Below are 21,309 nucleotides of genomic sequence, written 5' to 3' on the forward strand. Positions count from 1 at the left end.
ACATCATAATGTATTTGTTACTAAAGTTGTCAAATAAATGTAGTGGAGTAGACAGGTTTAGATATATCTGCTTCTTGAATTGCAGTGAGGAAGATTTGTCATGTACTGAATCAGAATATGTAAATGCTCAGTACTCCTGGTAGGCCCCATCACCCTATCATGTCTGCTGATAATGGACTGCAGTGTCGCATATTCGTTATCAAGCAGAGCTCCTAAAAATGAACCCAACAAAAGAGCGATGCGGTGAACCTCCTCTCGAAGCCCCCCGGGGAAATGGGGGTATTTACCCACTTTGCTCAGCTGATAGTTCAGCCACAGTGAACTGCACATAACAGAAATCAAAGCAAAACAAAACAAACAAACAAACAAAAATCCTCCTAATAAAAGGATGCCCCTGTTCTCCCACTCTAGAGCTCTCAGTTACTGGCTGATTAAACCGCTGCTCGAGCTGAAGCATCAGTGTGTGGCATTACACGGATTTATCTGCGGTCACCAAAACTCTGTGATACTAAAATTCCAATAGTTAAGGTGCAGTAGGTGCTGTAACAGGTGCACCAATTGACAGCTGCAGCAAAACAAAACAGTGAGGGAGATATCAATTATCCACAGTCTGTACCCGCCCACACAGCCACGAGAAGAGCTCTAATCAGGCAAACGAGTGAAAACACCTGTGTGGGTGGACCGCGGATGTGTAGATGTTTTAATGAACTGTTGTTTCCACATTGCAGAAAGTAGTTAATTGCTGCTCCGGTTTCCCCCCGACAGCAATCCGTTGGTTTGTAAGTCACAAAAGTCATTTAAAACAATCAAATACAGTAGACATGAAGCAAAATATAGAATTTATCAACCGTTTTACCGAGCTAAAAGTTAATTAGGCCACATTCCTCTCTTGTGTTGTGTACTGATTAAAGTTTTCTTTTTTTTTTCTTTTTTTGTTCCCTACTGTTTGCTACTCAGAAATGAAATCTGATCTAATAGTCTGAAAAGTTGCGGCAAGAGCACAAGTGACGATACAAGGGGATTTACCTTTATTTGACCAGTTCAAAAGTGCAGCGTCCACAGAGCAGGACCATGTGTCCTGTCTGTGACTATATAAAGAAAGTTCATCTTGTACCTCAACAAAGTAGCACAGGGCTGTCTCCGGCCTATGAGAACAAACGAGGCAGAGTTAAAGTAGATGGAAGAGGAAGAAGATAGTCCCCCCCCCTCCCCAGCCCCCGAACCCTGTTTAATTACATTGTGCAGCCCGATGTGAAAAGGTGTCAGAAGAGCAGAGAAGCGAATCCTGTCCTAATGAATGGAAACAGATGGGTGAGACAGCGAGCAGGGCTACCGCCAAGAACTGGGGTGGCACAGAGGGAAGGAGGGTGCCAGGGATAGAGGGGAGTGCCAGATAGAGATGAGGAAAATAGGAAGAATGATGAAGGGGTGGATCAGGGACAAAGCCAATTTTTCCAACTGTCATACAGTTTTCCACATTGAAAAAAAAATGTGCGATTTCTTTCAAAGGCAGTTGTGCACAACCTACGGTGTGGCCGATGATGCAAATGTGTCTACAGTCAATCCCCCATCGAGGGGCGAAGCAACTTTCAGCCCTGAGTTAAATGATAATGAGTGGGTCATCAAACCCTGGGGAGAGGATGGGGAATGGTGGTCAGCGACAAAACAAAACACAAAATGAACACCTCTTTTTTTAGCTGACAAACATTGTTGATGGGTATTTATTGGTGTTGTTGACTGATTCAGGTCCAGATCTTGACATTTTAATGCAAAGTATTTGAATTCCACATATTGTGTGAAAAATATTCCCTCTACTGGGTGAAACCTGCAATTGATTTTTACTATCAGCTGAGCTGGGGGTGGATGACGTGTATCACGGCAGATTTCACAACCAGCCGACCCTCCTTCCTCACACCATACCATATTGACATCACTGAAAATGTGTCATATCACGTTTTCACATAACATGTACATGACCTGATTTTCATGTTAAGATGTGGGGATGATGGTGTTGGATTTTGATTTACTGCGATTCAACATTTGTCAGTGTTAACCTAAAGACAACGTCAGCCGTGCTTGTGGCAAACAGATATTTTAAGTCAGAATGTAATCTTTTCCAAACCCTGACCCAGTGTTTTTGTGCCTAGAGCTAATCAGAAATAAGCAAAGCATTATCACAAAGTAAAACTGAACATCCAGAAGCGTGAAGCTGCAAAGGAAAGAACTGCAAAGTTGCAGCCAAGTCACACTTTCTGTTGTAGAAGTTCTTGTGCTGCTACCCAAATCGCTCGTGGTCAGATAACTTAGAATATCTAGCCCTAACCCTACCTAAATATGGTGTGTGTGTGTGTGTGTGTGTGTGTGTGTGTGTGTGTGTGTGTGTGTGTGTGTATTATGTGTGTGTCTGTGGCTGGGCTGCACAAAGGAGTGAATGGACGTGTCTTCGCACCTCCTCCGAGCCCTGCCCATGTTTGAGAATGGTTACTTAGTGACAGAGTCGTCATGAAGAGGAGGTCAGGCTGGATGGATGAGTCAGCAGCACCTGCACATCCGCCCTTTCCATACTGTTAATACTACAACGATGATGACGATGGTCCTGAAACCATGACATTGTACTTAATTTAGCCTGAGGCATGATTTTTCCTTTTACATAACTGTCGTTTTTGTGCTCATCCATCCATCCATCCATCCATCTCTTTATCGATCTCTCCATCCGTCCTCTATGTCTCTGTCGAAATAAGAGAAACCCTGTTGAATGAAGAACCAAAAACGGCATAAAAGGTGACTGAGAGCGGGAGAGAATGGGTACTGGAGGGTGAGGGAAACCTCCCCCGAGCATCGTGAATTAGCTTTAGCTGAGTGAGTGCGGGGATTACTTTGCAGGCTGAAATGGAGTAGTTGTTTAGACAGGGATATAGTATTTAAACAGAGGGATTTCTCTGCCAGACCTCCATGTCTTACTTAGACACACGGCGGTTCACAGTTTTGCATAGACACAGGCGTGCACACACGGGAACAGTATGGAGATAACACCACCGACAGCTTCTGGTACATGGTTTGGCAGACTGTCACTTTAGTTTTCGGAACAACTTTAAAAAGTTGTCCGTTCAGGTTCTTTTAAGGTCTCCTTTCCTGTGTGAACCATTTTGTCTAAACTGGCTAGCTTCATCAGAAAATGTTTTTGACTCAAATCTCAAATTGTGTTAAATGTTGTACTCAGTCTGCAGGGAGCTCAAACGTAAAATTAGGAGCACAGATTTAGTCGATATTTGTTTTGTTTAGTCAGCTATCCGAGTTATTTTCTTTCTTTTCTTTTTTTTTGTTGCTTGAACCAATTTAGAGGAACATTTTTCAAAAAGTCAATCCCATATTCTTCTCGCCGCGCGCAGACGGCTAAATGTTTCATGAAACAGGTTTATAACAAGCTAATTAAGTAGCTTTGAGAGTCGCACACTTGTTAAGGGCTCAGTCGAAATTTTTAATTAACAGTCAGGAAACACACAGCTCCATCATCAAACATGGATCACTGATCGGGGTTCTTTGATTGACTGAAGGAGCTATTATTATCACTTTAAATATCTCCATTTCTGGGAGTGAGAGGCACAGCGGCACTTGTTAAATAAACGCAATGAGTTTTTGGTGGCTGACAAGATGACACAAGAACATGTGGTTAACGGAATGAGTATTTTCTCAGGTAATGCTGGCCGACCGTGTCCGCGTGCATGAGGTTCAATATATCTGTGTGCACCATATACTTCTCTCAAATCCGTAGTGTGTTAGAAGTGTCTGCTCAGCTGTAATAAGCTTTCTGTGAGGTACCAGCAAAGTGGCGAGGAAAAAGCCCGATAGATTGCTTTGCATGGCTAATTTGCTCAGCTCATTAAATATTGAGGTGAAGGCAGATTTGTGTGATTGCCAATACACCGGCTCCAGTGGGCTTTGTTGTGCCTCAGAGCGTGTGGAATGAAAGGGAATGCGGCCAAACAGAAAAAAAAAAAAAAAAGGAATAGCAGTTATGCCGCTTGTGTCATATTGTGCAAGCAGGCATCAGTCTACAGTTAGTCAGAGGGAGTCACGCAGGCAGACCTGCACAAATCTGCTCATGCATCCTAATATTCATTCATCGTATATTGTGTGATCACTTAATTTGAGCGATCAAGTGATTAAAGGTACCGGTTGGGTTCGGGTCATTCTACCGGGGTCAGTCTGCTCGGATAACATGCAGTGAAACAACAGATGTGAGCGCTGCCGTTTGGTTTCTAAAAAAAGATGTGTGACATTAGAGTCAGCCGCTCGACATGCGCATCAGTCTACAGTAGGAGAAAATGGCGGTTCCAGTGATTAATAGACAAGATGCCGGCTCAGTGTACAATCCTGGTTCCTATGAGCGGACAAGTCTGCGCAACTTGATTGCATTCGCGTGGGTGATGTATGTGGATTCGGGGTCCAGCGTGTTTCTCCATGTGACCTTCCGAGCAACAATGTTAGTGTGTCCCCATGAGCGGCAGCGACGCATCGATACAGAAACTCACACTCTCCGTATTCCTCTATCTCAATCCAGAAAACACCAATTCCCCACCACACCTCCTCAAATGGCCACTTTACCTCGATGAATTGGGTTCAAGTGCAATCTTGGCTATTGTCAGATGTAGTTTAGGGGCTATTTCTTAATGGTGCACCCATTGCTCTCTGTCCTGTTCTCTCTCTTCAAGTCTCGCTCGCTACCTTATTGGATAGCGCTACGTCCTCCTTCTGGGGAAGAGAAATGTTTTCCTCTGGTACTTCAGGGCAGCGACAAGGATGTTAAGTGCTGTCAAAACAAGCCCGGTTGTAAGAAGGAATGGAAGCTAAATCAAAGGTAAAGACAGATTCACAGTATGACATCCCAGCAACTTTGATAGGTAGCAGCCTCAATGGATCACTCTCGGCATTTCCCTTTATGTCGTACAGAAGCATCTTGTTACCGAGAAACAGCTGCTGAGTTCACATCCCAACACCAGCCCAAAAAAATCAGCCATCTTATCACGTTCTGTAGTTTTTTGACACAAGAAATACAGGGCTGTTTAACACATAAAAGGTGCCGTTTAACACCGCCAATAAAACTTGACACATTAACAAATTCCGTTAATTAAAAACGCATATTGCGTTGCACAGCGTTTAACCGTTATTAAGATTAGAGCATTTCTTCCAATTAATCTCATCTTCCACTATAAAGGATTTAATCAAACCCAAATTAAAATGGCTTTTATTTTTCCCCAAAGTAGTCGCAGAGTTCTTTTCAATCTTAATTTGTTTTGTGAAATAGAAATTGACTCAAAACCCTTTTTTTTTTTCCCTCAATCGATACCCCCATCCCTGTATGAAAACGTGGCACAAAAGCCCGGCATCGGTCATACTAATAACTTTATTCATTCTGTTCTGCATCCTTGAATGAGTGATCTTATCCATTCCTCATACAGACCGCCATCTAACCATGTGCACTACACCTTTGATTGCTCTAAATCACTAATGTTCGAAGGGAGGCACGTTTTCAGTCCTATGGTTGATGATTAACAATAACAAATGAATAATCAATCAACAGCCACGGCAAGTGCCCCTGTGCATAATATGCTTCTATCCGATATCAAATATGAGATCCTACTTGTTTCCAGTGAATAGAAAGAAAGAAAAAAAGAGAGATTAGGACCTCGTTAACATGTAACGCTGTGTGTAGCATGTACCATGCAATATCAATGTTCTGTCTGTCACTGTAGATTTGATGAACACCCTCTGAGCAGCCACACCTGGAGCCCTCTGGCTGACTCCCTCCACTGCAGGGATCTAATTCGTCTCCAGCACCAGCTCTGGATAATGAGCTCCAGGCTGTCAACAGGGCCCCGCTGGCACTGACTGCTCCGCGTGACCCTCCGAGGACGGCGGCGCGTCCGGCCCGCTCCTCTGAACTGATTGACAACTACAGAGAGGAAGAGACGACGAGTGCGTTCGTGTGAGGAAGTGAAAAGAAAAGAGGCACAGAGAGGGATTGTAAATGCGTATGAGGAGACGCAGATGAGAGGTGGAGGTGGTAAAAAAAAAAAAAACGACGGAGTCATCAGCGAAGAAAGAATATGTCTTTAAAGAGTGAGACTGAGCTTCCTCGAGGGCCGCTCCAGTGCCAGGGAGCAGTTATCGGTGCGCAACCTGGAAACAAATTCAGTAGTAAAGAGACAGAAACACGCATTTCATCAAATATCAGCAAAAATGAGTCAGTGGGGGAAGTTTGAAGAGACGTGAACACATTTTTTAACCAGAAACCCAAATGGAAGTCACTCAAAAAAGGCAAGAGAGGATCTTAATGAGGACACATGTGGTGAAAATTAGGAACCTCTGGTGCAGCTTCTGTTAAATATGAGCCATCATTTTTAAAGCGACACGTCAAAAAGCTGACTGGTATTCAGAAATAACTTGGATTGTGTCGCTAAGCACTCGAATACTTCTGGACTGGGAGAAGCAGTTTTGCAGTGACAAATGATGATATCTGATCTGGTATTTCTTCAACTCAAGGATGTGTGTCTTATCTTCTTCAAGGCACGGTGGATTCTGTCCTCTTCTGCTCCAGGTGGAAGGAAAATCTCCTGATCTCTGATGGGCCGCTTGCTCCATTTAGTACCCTAACGCCAATGATTAAGGAACATACACTTCTTAATTTTGTCTTGTAAACTGACAACATTTGAAAACAAGAGTATGAAAAGGCTCCCAAAGATGAAAATATTTGTTTGTGTGAAGGGTGAGGTTTAATGAAATGGTGACGCCCTCTGTTGTGCTGCCACGATGGCGCGGCTGCTGTCACCTTGAAATTGGAAAGAACGAGTGTAAATATCTCCAGGGAGTGGAATTAAATCCTTTTTTCTTTCAGATCTATAGTGCTGTTTCTTTCGTTGAAAAGTGTTATCCAAGAACATTACCAGAGTCATCCAATTAGGGTTGAGAAAAACAAGGATAAATAGACCTTTTACAGTTTGTGAAATGCTGTTTTTTTATGCTTTGTTTCTAAAATGTCACTTCGTTTTCTGTTAATTATGCTTTTTTTTGTTTTGTTTTCTGTATCAACCCGGATGTATTTTATGAAATGTCATTATGTCCTCTGAAATGTCTCCCATTTTCTTTCCCAGTTTTTGTTTGATACAAGGTGTGTTGTTACACACATTTTTGTAGCATGGCAACAAACATTAAAACTTTTATGTGTACATTCATGCTAGTCTAATACTAGCTGTTTCATCTCTCTATCCATCCATACATCCATCCATCTAAATGAGCAAGTAAGAAAAATGCTAGAAATAGAAATGTTCTGATCAGTGGTCACAAATGCCAATTAGAATATGTTTCAATAACAGGAATTACTAATTAGACGAGGTGTTAAAACAGAAAATAAAGAGTTGATATGACTAAGAGGTTGTTTATTACAAGCGGCCAAATTATCGTATAGTTAAATAAAAGCCGATTAGGGATTCATTTACAATACAAAATAAATAGCAGAGCAGAATTAATCCCTTTTCATGTGTTCCTTTGAATAATTTAAGCCAATTATCAGACGAAAGATTTCTCGTTTGTCTGATTTAATCTTCAACAACAGAATGTAATCAGCTGCAGAGATGCTCGTGCCTCTTCGAGGAGGCTTTATTTCCCTGTAGATGTGGTCATTGCTCTCTTCGTTCTTATTTGGGGTTAGGGCTATGTTCCCACATTTCAAAGATTTTTCTTTTTTTTTCCACTAAGAATTAGGCCCTATAGTCCTATGTTCCCACATTTCTAGGACATTTTCAAAATTAGGTCTTTCCTTCAATTTAAGGGTTAGGGTTAGGCTAGTACCAACTCTAGCCTCAAGGAAATGTGGGAACATAGGGCCTAATTCTGGAATAAAAATCTTAGAAATGTGGAAACATAGACATGCTCTCGCTTATTTAACGTGTGATGCTACTTTTCTGCTTCTGTCTGTTGTAAAATAATATATCCTTGTATACACACAGACTACCTCAAAAGAGAGAGAGAGAAAACATACTCTGAGATGGTGATCTGGCTGTCGTGGCTGAATAAGTATTAAAAGACGTTACGTAACGTCCTAAATATCAAGCGTCTCATCAGACTGCAGTTGTGTGGATCCAGATAAAGTCATCCTGCCCTTTTTCTCCAAAGGAAAGAAGATATTACACATCCCTGAGCTGTGGTTGCCTCAGTACTGCGGACTGTCACTCAACACCGGGAGCTATTCACAGGGGATTTTTTTAGATTCTTCTTTTTTCTAAAAGATTGTAAAAGGCGAAAAATAATGATTATCTTAAAAGCAGAAAAAAGGAAACTTGCAGCAGAGTAGAGTTGCTAGGCTTATCTCAATTGTGTGCCATTTTACTGAAGCCAGGTAGGCTTCTTTTAAAGCAACACTCTATGAGATGAACATATATATATATTAGATAGTGATAGATATTGATATTAACAATAACCGTGGTATTTAAAATATACATATTATACATATCATTTATTTAATAATGATGATATTGTGTAATGATAACACAATATACTGTTCTAATTTGTTTCATTTTAGAGTGTAGTTATGCATCTCGTGCTGAGTGTCGCCACCATAAAACGACAAAATGAATGAAGTGTAATTGTTCTCTTTGTGCGCTTTTGTGCAGTAATTGTCATAGAATCTCTCTCCACCACCCTGCAGTCATATTGTGAGTGTAATGGATGTGCCAAAAAAACAAGACAAAACACACAATAAAAAGTTAGTGATGAATTCGACTGGGCGTTATTGTTCCTTTCTCCTCACGCTTCTGTCTGTTTGAAAGGAATGACTTAGGAGGTCAGCGGCGACGGTGACATCACAATGAATAGCTTGTAACTCAGACTTTAAGAGTGCGTTGTCATTATTTTAAGTGGTTTCCCTCAGGTTGTTATCTTCAGGACCGCAGACACATTTTCATTTGTTCCCGTGCCGTTTCTTTTTCTTTTTTTTAGATGAGGCAGCACCTTCTGATTAAATACACCACTGTAACTGAGGTTGATGAGTGCAGTATGCTGGGGCTCTTGACCTGCAGTGATTGGAAAGAAGGTATTTCCTCAGATCCATAATGACCCTGAGCTCATAACAGGAACGCAGGTACAGTAACTGTCAGTTAAGTGAGTATCATGCCTCTAGTATAGGTTGAATATTAGATTTAAATGACTTTATGAACTCATTTCAATCAATCACATTCTACTGTCTATGACAAGTTTTTAAATTACTTTATGGAGCTGTGTGTGGAGACGCAGGTATGTTCGTGTCAGATAACTGATTTGCAACATCTCTCTCCAAACTCCACCCACTGTAGGTCTGTAATCAGAGCTGGTAAATCCACATCAGAGATGACCACACTGTGACATCATCTAAATGCAGATTACATTCATTATCAGCCCACACACTCTCCCTGAACTCTGTCATCGTTCTCTCTTTTCCTTTCTCTTATTGTCGTCTCTCTCTCCTTCCGTGAGTCTCTGTTCATCCCTCCGATCTTTTATTTCCTCAGCCCCCTCGTCCCTCTCCACCGTCTGTCCCCGCTTTACGGCCACTTCAACAGTGACTGATAACAAGAGAAGGAAAAAAAAAATCTCTAATCTAAAACAGAGAGCGTGGATAATCTGGAGATGCTCGTTTGGTCTCTGAGACGTGTCGTCTGTTTGTTGTGTGACGGTGCAGCATTTGTGATTTTTGTTTACCGTCTGGCCCGCGGGAGGGGACAGCCCTTTTTTTTCTTCACAGATCTGAGGGAGATGTGATCTCACAGCACAACTGCTCCAGTATGTGTGTTTTTAGCAGAGTGCATATGTCTGCGTGTCTGAGCAACAATCTTATAGCTCTGCAGGAGTTCTGCAAGGTGTAACTAACAGTCCTTTCTTATCAGAGGCAGGAGCAGACACACCCCCTGCTGCTGCCCCTCCACAATCACACACACCTTGGAAAAAGGAGCTTTTAGGAACGTCAGAGGCTCGTCATTCAAGAATCTTAATCAGTATCTTAAAAATCAAAACATTAGAGGCTCCCTGTGTGACGGTTCCCCTGCAGCGCTGACAACCTGGCGACAACAGCCCTTTGATATACTGTCGTTCCAGAAATTAGCAGCCATGCCAGATTTCTTTGGCAGAAATGTCGTGACAAGAGATGAAGGGGAAAAAAAACAGAGTGGGAACAAGGGTGAGGTGATTTTAAAAAGTGTGGTGGTTCTAGTGGGGATGTGAGCACCACAACTCCAGATCATCAGCCACCATTTCAGTCTCCACAACAAGCTAACATCCTAGCCTATCCTTCCTAGCCAACATTACTGTGTAGTCTTACACGATACGATAGGAAATGTGTGAATCAACTCTAAAATATCAACACACGTCTTGGACACATCTATTTAAACCTGACAGGGAAACATACAGGATGTAATTGTTGGCTAGGAAATCTTCAGACGTATGAATCAGTAGTGAAATGATAATGATTTGTCAGATTGACGACATCGATATGACCTCTAACTTGAAACATAGCAGCACGACATTTGAGCTTTTTTTTCTGATGACATCAGAGGACATCGGCATGAACATGATCCATCGGTCAATGAGAAGCTGATTATCAGTTATCATACGGGCTAAAAAAATCCATATCCTGCATCGTCAGGGACGAAACTGTGTATACTTGTGGTGCTCTTAAATGCTGCTGCACTGCCCTGTGAAAAGGTACTTTAGTCCTGAATCACTGAACAAACAATAAAAAACAGCGTCAAACCTTCAAGGCTTGAAAACAGCTTTAGAATTTAGACTTCTTGAGTCAGTTAACAAATCAATCTCCTTAGAAAAATATATATTCAAAAGAAAAGTAGTTTAAATGCGGGTGGACTTCTTCAGCACCACCGTCGAAGTCGACAAGAACAAAGCAGCTTTCAAATGACTACAACTCACAAACACAACAACAACAGAAAAGTCTCTACTCACTTGGAATCACGTTTTTCTGCAGAAGTGCAGCCGTCACAGCAACCTGAACACCCCTGGGTGTGACACGCCTGAGGGGGAGATGGCAACAAAGCAGAAATGATGGACAGAAGAGAGAAGTTAGGAGAAGAAAAAGGACAACAGTGGAGGGGAGTAATAGGATTTGGTGGCAGATTTAATTTTGAAGAATAGTGAAGAAAGAGCGTCTGTGGTCTGGGTCATAAACGTGAGAGATGACATCGCTGGTTCTAGTCCTCCGTCTACTTTGTGAGTGTGGCAGCGGATGAGGAAAATGTTTTATTTCCGAGCTCTCACACGCTGTAGTGCAATATGATGTATTTTACATTTGGAAATCCTGATTACAAATTAGTGAACGAGTGTGTGTGATTGGCAAAAGGCTCCACTTGCAACCACCTGACCGAATGTGTTTCCAGCCAAACGCTTTAATAATGGCCGTTTAATCAGAAAGGGGAGTTTCTTCGTGCCGCTGCTCAGCTGTTCCTTTGGCATTCCTCGCCATGTTCCGCTGCCATGTCGTAGCCTTGGTAAGCAGGTGTAAATCTGGTGTAATGTGACTGGTTTGTGTATTATGATATCCGCTATGAGTTACGAGCCAGCACCCCACTCAGAGCAGCTCGGAGCAAGATGCAGATGGATGGGTCAGGCCAAAGATTTAAATGTTGGTCCTGGAGGGAGTGGTGCATTGCTCAACATGCATACCACTACAAAGACAAACACACTCAGACAACACATGCAGAGACAACACACACACACACACACACACACACACACACCTCTGTCACTTCACACACGAGTCGGCCGCGAGGATTCACACGTAGGAATGTTGAAATTGGTTATGATTGGCTTTGGCCCTTGAAAATCCGAGTGACATTGGCCTGCCTCCATTTTTGAGCTTTTCTAATAATGTTGGTCTTACCTGAACCTTATTGAGAGCACTCGGGTCTTTGCAGCAAATAAAAGACAACCTCCACTTCATCCATGTCGTCGTTTCCTTTCCCCTCCGCTGTAGCCTTGATTATTATTGCTCAGCACTACAGTCAGTCACAGAAGGGTCACCTCAAAATGAGCCGCACAAAGGATTAACTGGATATGGATGGTGCATGAAAGGGCGGTTAGAAGTTGAGGACTGATGTTTTGGCAATTTCCAAGCACCCATGCTTTTCTTTCCAAAGGGAGTGCAGGAGCTTTTGAAAAGTTGTTGTTGTCCAATGCTCATGATGGGTTGGTTGGTCCACGATTACATTTGTCCAAAATCATGGTCCCCAGAGGAATGCCGCAGATTATATTGACCATGGACATTTGAGTGTTTAAGTGAAACATTTGGAGGGATTGAGCATATCTGTGTTGAAGACATTCATACCACCCTCAGAATGAACTGCAGCAGCAATCAGCCTCAGCTGAATTTTGGACACCAACTTAACATTAGCGTCAGACACATTGGGCCCCACAGAAGAACCTGTTAGTTGTGGGATTTCAACTGAAAATCTCCAAAATCCTTCAGGTTTCCCACCTTGGTGTGAAGTTCCAAACACTGAATTAATGGATTGGCTGTGTGTATTAGTCTTAGTGGGTGGTGCTCCCGAGGCAATTGAATGTAAATGGGATTGTATTAGTTAATTTAACTTCTAACTGTTTGCATCGCAGCCTGTTAACAATTATTTCAAAACATCAGTGTACCTCGCTACAGCTTCACATAGATGCTAGCATGTAGCTATAGACAGTAGCTGCTATGTATGAGATCAAGAAGAACAATTTTGCTCGCCATTGACTTATCTCCTGCTCAGAGAAGCCACTTTCATCCGTTATCATGTGCAATGTTAACATGTTAACATGTCTGCAAAACATTACTCTATAACACATTCTGTCCCTCTTATTCGTCTGTTGCCGGTTCCCTTCTTTCTGGAAACGTGAAGTGAAAAGGTTTCCCACAGGCCTCACAGTCTCTGGGGAGGAGGAAGTTTGAAAAGATCAGCAGCAGCTTTGAATATTAAAAAAAAAAAAAAATGCCATAAGCAAACTCATTTTTATTGCGGCGACCTGGCATTTACAAGACAACCTTTATCGAAATTTAATTCACCTGTTTTTCTGGCCCCTCTTTAGGTGCTGTGACCTTTACAGTCTTTGTCATAATATCTCAATGACTCTACTTGAGATTTGATTAGACATTTAAAAGTCAATTTATACTAGGGCATTACTGTCTAAGAGTGTGTTGTGTTAGGAAAAGAATAAATATATATTCAAATAAATTAAAACTTTGCAAATCCCTGTGAGGAACAAATATGCAAAGGCGCCATTATTTACACATCTCTGTTAGCCCCCCAATTTAACCACAGTAGTAAAAACTCTTATTGAATAAGTGCTGAGAATATTAGTGCACCAATTAATCAGTATGACTTCTGTATGTATGTAACTGTTGTGAGCGAGGGCCTGTGTGGAGTAGGAGTTGTTGGAAAGGTTAAAGCCAGGTTGGTCGGCACTGTTTGATGGTCGCAGAGCTGGAGCAGAAAAATGAAAAGTGTTGACTGGCAGAAAGTGAGAGTGAGTAAGTGAGAGCCGCCAGTCTGTTGGGGCTGAATCATAACAACAACCGGTTTGATCAAAATGAGAATGTTGTGCAAACACGCTTAAAGATCACAAAAGATAGGCACTTCCAACATTTTAAAACCAGGTTTTTTTGTTCACAGGTAGGCACTCTCTCTTTCTCTTTCTGTCTCTCTCACACACAAACACAAACACACACACACACACACACACACAGCCAGGGTCAAACTGAGTGAAAAGGGACACAGCCCAACTAATTAATTTGACACGACAAAAGATCTGTATCTCAATGTCACAGCTTGCAGGACGCAACAGCACACTGATGCCCAAAGTACTGTTTGCAAAAGAATTAGGTTGGAAAGATGATGGAGACTCGTGTGTGTGTGTGTGTGTGTGTGTGTGTGTGTGTGTAAAATTTAGCAAGGCCAAAGGATTTTGTCAGATGTATAAGCTTCCCTTGTGACTGTGTGTGGATAGTTTTAGGCAACATGTGTGTGTGTGTGTATATATATATATATATATATATATATATATATATATATATATATATATATATTTATATATATATATATATATATATATATATATAAATATATACATACATACATACATACATATATATATATATATATATATATATATATATATATATATATATATATATATATATATATATATATATATATATATATATATATATACACACATATACATACACACACACACACACACACACACACACGTATATATGTATATGAAAGGCCTTTCTCTGGGGAGGAGGAAGCATTTTGGGGACGAGAAATATCATAGCTGTGGTTGAATATCAAATAAAAAAAATGAACACATTTGGGTTCATGGCCACGACCTTAAAAAAAAATGCTTTGGCTGCTGTGAGAAAACATGAAAAGAAAAACTCTTTCAGTGGGTGCTTCCGAAAAACCTTTGGTATGAAAACTCGAGAATTAAGGAATGTGGACAGTATTACCTTTATTTTATGATATCTCAAATATCTCATTCAACGATTGGATCTTGCATATCCCCTTCCTTTCCTGACATTACCTGTGGGCGCTGTAGGTCTGTGGTCTGTTCAGGAATTCAAACCCAGTCCATATTTTAAGGTCCCACGTTATAAAAAACACGTTTTCTCTGGGGTCTACATATAAACTGGTCCTGCATGGTATCTGCAGCCCACCCGCTGGTAAAACGGCGCTCCAACAGGCTGTTCAGATTCAGCTCCTGTCGTTACGTAACGAAAGGAGTCATTTCCTCCGCATGAAAACACTCCCCACTCTCCCCGGAGATATCCAAGAGGGGGGCATTCATTGCTGAGGTGAAGTTCGGTGTGTCCAGTGGTAAGCTAGTGCAAAAAATTGTGTGCCTATATTTTGTCCCAGAAGATCAAATGTGGTTGTGTGTCATTTTTAACGACAACGTGCCGGCTACGGTTCGTGTAAGTTACTATGTCAGTGCCACAACCACATCAGACTGCTTCAGTAAGGAGGGTCAGTACAAAGCTTTGCCTCAACACTGACCCCCATACCATACAGGACCCAGCAACTGCATCCAAGCCACAGGTAAATGTCACCACGTTTTGATAGTACTTACAGTTGCCTTTACCGTTAGCAGGAGCTAGCATTAGCTACATGGTAGTAACTGTAACAACACATACAAACAACCACTGCAGCCGCAGAGTCTGTATTTCTTCAGGAGCCTCTCCTTCTGGGTCTGATTCTGGGTCAAACTAGGATGGTTGAACAACAGCATCACGGTGAGACATAGCAATACATCCACCATAAAAATTAGCGCATGCTACCACTAGCATAAGCAGCATCGTCTCCCTGAGAGGGGCGTGTAGCAGGCACGGCAGGCGTCGACAGATGGAGCTTATTAGCATTTAATGGTGCAGGCACAGAAACAGCCTGCTCTCAGCAGAGCTCAGTGCAGCTTTAAGACAGCTGAAATTCAGGACCACTGATGGGTTTGGGGCAATACATTTCGAATACAGTGTTGTTGGACCTCTGACAGCTGTGTGAAATTGATGAAAAACAGTATAATATTGGACCCGTAGATCAAGCTGCATCAGGTGAACATAAAGAGGTAGAGACTGGCAATAAAGATAACGGGATCTTCTAAATAGAATACTAAATATCATCTACGCTTATCCTGCACTAAATTCGATCACACGTAATCGCAGTTATCTGATTACAAAATATGATGAATGTTGGGGCCTCCAGTTAAAGAAATTCATATTTTGTTTGCGAAGTAGCCGTTACATGACCGGCGGGCATTCTTCACACTGTAAGTAATAAGAAATTGTAAATTCGGCTGCAGTGACGGAGAGCGGTTAATAACGGAGACTGCAGCAGCACAGGCTCAGGCCTGCCCTCCAACAGTCAGCTCTCATTATCTCAGCCACTCTGTCCCTGCACTCACTGGCTGCTACCTACTGCCACCGATGAAACAAAAGGAGGACAGTACACACAGGAGGACGGAGCAAGAGGAGGAGGGAGGAGGTTAAAAATGACTGAGAGTGAAGACCTTCAAGAGTAGAGAAAGGAGAGAGAAACAAAAAAATCACCTGCTGTAGAAAGAGCTGAAAAAATGTTATGCATGTAAAGACAAGATTCAAATTCCGAGAAAAAGGTAAAGAATGTGCCGTGGACTGTAACTCGATCGTGGACGGGCTGCAAAAGAATAAACCTGACACCTCCCTGTGTAGCATCAGGATTAATGGAGAGGACGGATGCCTTAAATGCCAAACACTCTCTCACTTTTATATAGTTCAAGTGAGTTGAGCGTCTCGGGGTATCTCCATCTGAACAGTGAAACTCTGAAGGTGAAAGTATATGGGCGATTTTTTTTAAGAAAGGCAATAATACGCTCAGCTTTTATTGGAAGTGGCAGATGGAATAGAACCACTGTGGATTAGCAAGTGGGTCGTAACGAAGAAAAAGTAATGAAAAATCACAATTGGTCATAATTCTGGGCTAAATCTTTTTTTTTGTAATTATTATTTTTTATTGCTTGATTTTTTTTTGAAGCCCTTCAGTGGATTACCTAAAAACACAGGTAATAATAGTTAATCCCAGTTGTGTCTGAGGTTTAGGCCTCTTCGCGCTTAAAATCCCTTAAAAAAAATTTAAAAAAAAATCACAAATTCATCAACGGGAAGTTGTCAAACAACTTTATAAAACAAAACATACGCCCACATTCACATTCTCCAAATAGCTGCGTTAAGGTTAAACACTCAAGGAGCCGCGTGTGTGTGTACTTCCAAATAAGAGTGTACACCTGTGTGTGAAAATATAGCCATACTGCTGTCGTGTGTTCATTGTGCTCTAAATGTTAATGCAGCAGAGTCTATCTACATCGAGCAAACGCACAGGGAGTTTCCCCTCCACAAGTCTGCCAGCTCCTCTCAGCCAGCCCCAATGGGTTATCAAAGCAGACACTTGGCAACCTACTTTCCGAAGCAAAGCATCTGCCCATTCAGAGGCAATGGGGCTAATGTCAGCCTCTATCATTCTTACGTTCAGAATGACCTTGGCATCAGCATATACAGCAATAACTGATGCATGGGTTTTAAGCGCAAGAGGGGGAAAATATAACTGCAAATCAATTCAAGTTTCAGCGCAGGTCCTTCTGACAGCCATTACGGAAACAAAGTCACCTTCAGAGAGCGCAGAGGTGGCCATTACTTCTTTAAAAGGTGGGTTATTGATATTCTGTTCAGTTCGGACATGCTTGCTTGCATTGCAAGTTTTGGAATTGGGCCTCCAATTGAAAAATGCACACACACGAAGACACTCGAGAGACACTTTAAAACATCTGGCGTCTGTTTGACCTTCCGTCTGACTGTCTGGCCGCCTCACTCTCTCTGAAGACACTTGGAGGAGAGACTGGAAATCATGACTCAGCTACAAAAAATGATGAAAAAAAAAACAAAACAGGCCAAGTAAAGCCAACACAAATATTGATCCTCTTCAGCAGTGCAGGACTTTTTACATGAAAATAAATGTGGTCATGTGACATTCCGGAGCTAACACAGTGTGTTTTACATCTGCAAGCAAAGATTGGTTACCCAGTTCTGCCGGGTGGAACAACTGTAGCAATTAGATGTATCACAGGGCCTGTGGTCTCATAAGCAAGTCAACATTTGTAATTACTGTCACTGCCAGAAGGGGGAGACAAAAGTTCTATACTGCAGGTTTCACTCACAAGAAAGGGCATCTCCTTACTGAAATATAGTTCTAACCCTAGACATAAAGCGGTATATGATGAAGTTATGATCCTTTTGTCTCCTTTGTGTGTTGGAGAACCACTTGACCAGGTCATCAAATATTGTCATCTTGGGACGGTATGAAGCCTGAAATTCTAACCCATCGAGGGTAGTGGACAACCTGGGAATGAGGCTCAGCAATCAACTGTCATTCTCAGGAATCGCCTTCCCTACCTTTAAAGCAAAGGTTTGACATTCTGTAAATTGCACTTGCAACCAGGTTAAGATGATAAAATGAACACAGCTCTCATATCTCTGCAGTAGATATGAAGCAACAGCCGGCAATAAGTTAGTTTCCCTAATTTTAGACCTGAAACAGCTAGTTGGCCTAGCTTCGTCCATTAGCAAAAACTGGCTGCGGTGCAACACCACTGTTGTAATCACCTATGATTACAAAATCTCCCCCAAAACCTTACTGTCCCAATGACAAACACTTGTCATTGTTCTGTAGACCTTGAAGATATAAGTTCAGTGACTGCTGGACCTGTCCATGGTGCTGAACTGGCAGAGGTTTTGGCCCTCACAGGCTCATATATTTACACCAAACATCATATCCTAAATCCAACACAAAATTTTAAGGGTGAATAACTGCACACTGTGAGGGTGTATTGGGATGTGGGACAAAAGGCATTTTGGTCCAACTTGACATTTTAAGACTATTGGGGTTTTGGAACAATAGACCACAGGAACAATGGCACTGGACTGCAGTCCATTCTTTCTCACAGTTGCTGATGGACAAATCTAGGCTTCCTTATCTGTAAAGGTGCTTTATAAATTAAAGTTATTATTACTACTATTATTACCAACAGCTGATTCCCCCATTTCAGGCTTTTGGGTGTTTTTTGGACCAATGCTGTTGGCTGTAGCTTCATATTAAACTGATCAATATCAAGACTTTCATCAGACTCTCAGCCAGAAAGTATTTAAGATTGTCCCTCAGAAGACTGACGTGTTACTTGAAGTGGCAAATTGGTGGGGGTCATCAAATATATCATACTTGCATTGGAAAATTCTTGAGTTCATAGAATTTAAACATAAACCAAGCCAACCGTGTGAGTATGAGAGAGTATACAAGCAGGAAATCCAGTCTGAGAATGGCTTAGCAGAGTGTCTTGTTGTGGCTTAGCCCCTCTGTCTCCTGCTCTCTGAGAGCAGCGTCTAGTGTTTTAAGTGCCTGACAGACAGAAACAGACTACCTGTATAGTCTCAGCTCTACATCACTGCTTTACAGAGGGATTTTAATGATACTGCCTTTAGCAATTTTCCCACGTGATACCACCACAGGTCAGACAGGGTTCAAACTACTTTGCTCTTTTGTGTTTCAAATTTGAATGTCTTTTTCTTGGAATTGGAATCCAAGAGTTTTAACCAACTGGAGGGGAGTTGCAGGCTTTTAAACCCTGTGTGGGAGTGTCCTTAAACTCTCCTCCTGTCACTTATAACTGAAGAAGCCTCTTGGATGAGAGGTGAAACATCGTCAAGAAACTGAAACAAGTCCAGATACCTACAATACAGCACTTTGAATAACCATGACCTGGATGACTGAGAACCTTGATCAACATTTAAAATGTCCATTTATTCATCGACTCACTCATCTACCAAATATTTTTAAATCCTTATAAAAAATACTGGTAAGTGTGATTAATTTCTCTTCCTTATCTATTGCATTTTTCACATTTGCACTAACCTGCTGCTGCCTCTTCATGCACAACCCAGCGTAGCTCAATGCTACTTTGCACCTCATGGAAATACTGTAAATATCTTATCTAGTTTATTTAGTCTATTTTATTCTATCTGACTTGTTTTGTGTCTGTGTAACTAACGTACTGACTTGTGTACTTAACATGCTTACTTGTTTGTGTAAGTGTACAACTACTCTGCATGCCTTTAACTGCCCCCTGGGGACAAATAAAGTATTAGTAATAGTTGAGTAGCCTATTTGAAGATTATTTTACAGCTGTCCACCATAATGAATAAATGAAAGAATACGTTTATTTTTGATGATGACAATGACTGTTATTGTCATTTAGAGTTTTGGAGTGTTGTTTTTTATTTTTATTATTGTTATTTTATGTATCATTATGTCCTGAAGAAAAGGCACGTGGAACTCCTGACCACAAGTTTCATGTTCAGTTTAAATATGTTCTTTTTTTTTCTTTCCTCCAACAAAGATGCCTAATTACTGCAAACTACCATGTGGCTTAAGTGAAGCTCAGCGGGACACTCTCAAGCTCCTTGGGGAGCTCCTTGGGCAGCTTGACCTTTCCATCCTCTTTTTATAGATCAAACAGAAACTAAGCCTGGAAGAGATTCAGCAGTCTGAAACAAGAATTACAGATGTATACCCACCACCAAGACATCCACTGCCAGGTCTCATCATAACTCCCAGCGGGAAAAAATAAGGCACAGAGCTGGGAAGAATCATGACCGTGAATTATTCTGAGTATTATGACCGGTGGCGAGAGCTTTAATTAGGATATATCTCGATTGCTGAAATTGAGCGGGGGATCCAAACTGTGAGGCGTTTCTCTTCAGCTCGACCTGACGAACAGGTACACCTGCAGGGATACACGCTCGAATCCCAACGTTACGATTTACCGCGTGACACTTATCTTTATCATCACTTATGTATACATTCTACTTTCATTTTATTCATATCATTTGCTGAATATACTGTATAATATCACAATAATTCATCTACGCACTCACATGAGACATGTCACCAGGTAAATGAATTACTTCCAGGGTTGGGGAGCAACCTAGAGTCATAAAAAGCAAACCGTGTCGACCACATTTCAGAATCAACATCAGATTTTGTTTTTTTTTTTAATGCAAATTTATGTTCATTAATTGCTTGATTAATGATGTTTTAATGCAGTCCCTACATCACCGAAGGTACCAACAGTCCTAATTGAAAGAAGTGAATTGAATCAAGACTAAATATTAATTAATGCTCATTATTCTGATGGGTAAAGTCCAATGAGAAATTTAAAGTATCAAAGCCACTTCACTCGTAGACATGAAGGGAAAAAGTGAAACTGAACACTAATTGAACCTGATCTCATAAAATGATGAAACGCTGTGTTGCAACCTAGATATAGTCTATAGATAGTCTACATATAAGACGGCATCATTAATGTGTGAACATGGAAAAAGGAAGTAAAATATAACAGAGAGAGACATACTACTTTAAGCATTTTGAAAATAAAAGTCACCGCAGATGACAGGTGTATGACACATATCCCTAGCAATCGCACAGTTGCGATTCAAGGTAGTCACCAATGCAGATGGACTTCTAATAAGCATGTAACAAGAGGTAAGGATATCACACTCGTGCACATGATTACTGATAAAGGTGATCGTTCAAACATAGAAAATGAACCCGTAATTGTTCAATTTCTAATGCTTAATTGTTTAACATGCACAGTAGATCCATAACCTGTGAGAAAAAAGGTGTTTTAAATCTTATTCTGGAGCAAAGTCAA

At 41.3% G+C, this 21,309-nt stretch overlaps 1 protein-coding gene across 3 annotated transcripts in view; it reads right to left on the reverse strand.

Annotated features, from left to right (window-relative positions):
- The window catches only part of LOC119018624, an 89,686-nt gene that overhangs the window by 55,088 nt on the left and 13,289 nt on the right, over nucleotides 1–21,309 (reverse strand). Inside the window, exon 3 of one of the 3 annotated variants that reach the window (XR_005074801.1) lies at nucleotides 11,026–11,054. The exons of the other annotated variants lie outside the window; for them this stretch is intronic. The gene's annotated coding sequence lies outside the window, so the exon portion shown is untranslated. Of the gene's footprint in view, nucleotides 1–11,025; nucleotides 11,055–21,309 lie in introns of those variants that run through there. 3 annotated transcript variants of the gene reach the window in all.

Source organism: Acanthopagrus latus, chromosome 4 (assembly GCF_904848185.1).
Source record: "Acanthopagrus latus isolate v.2019 chromosome 4, fAcaLat1.1, whole genome shotgun sequence".
NCBI classification, from domain to species: Eukaryota; Metazoa; Chordata; class Actinopteri; order Spariformes; family Sparidae; genus Acanthopagrus; species Acanthopagrus latus.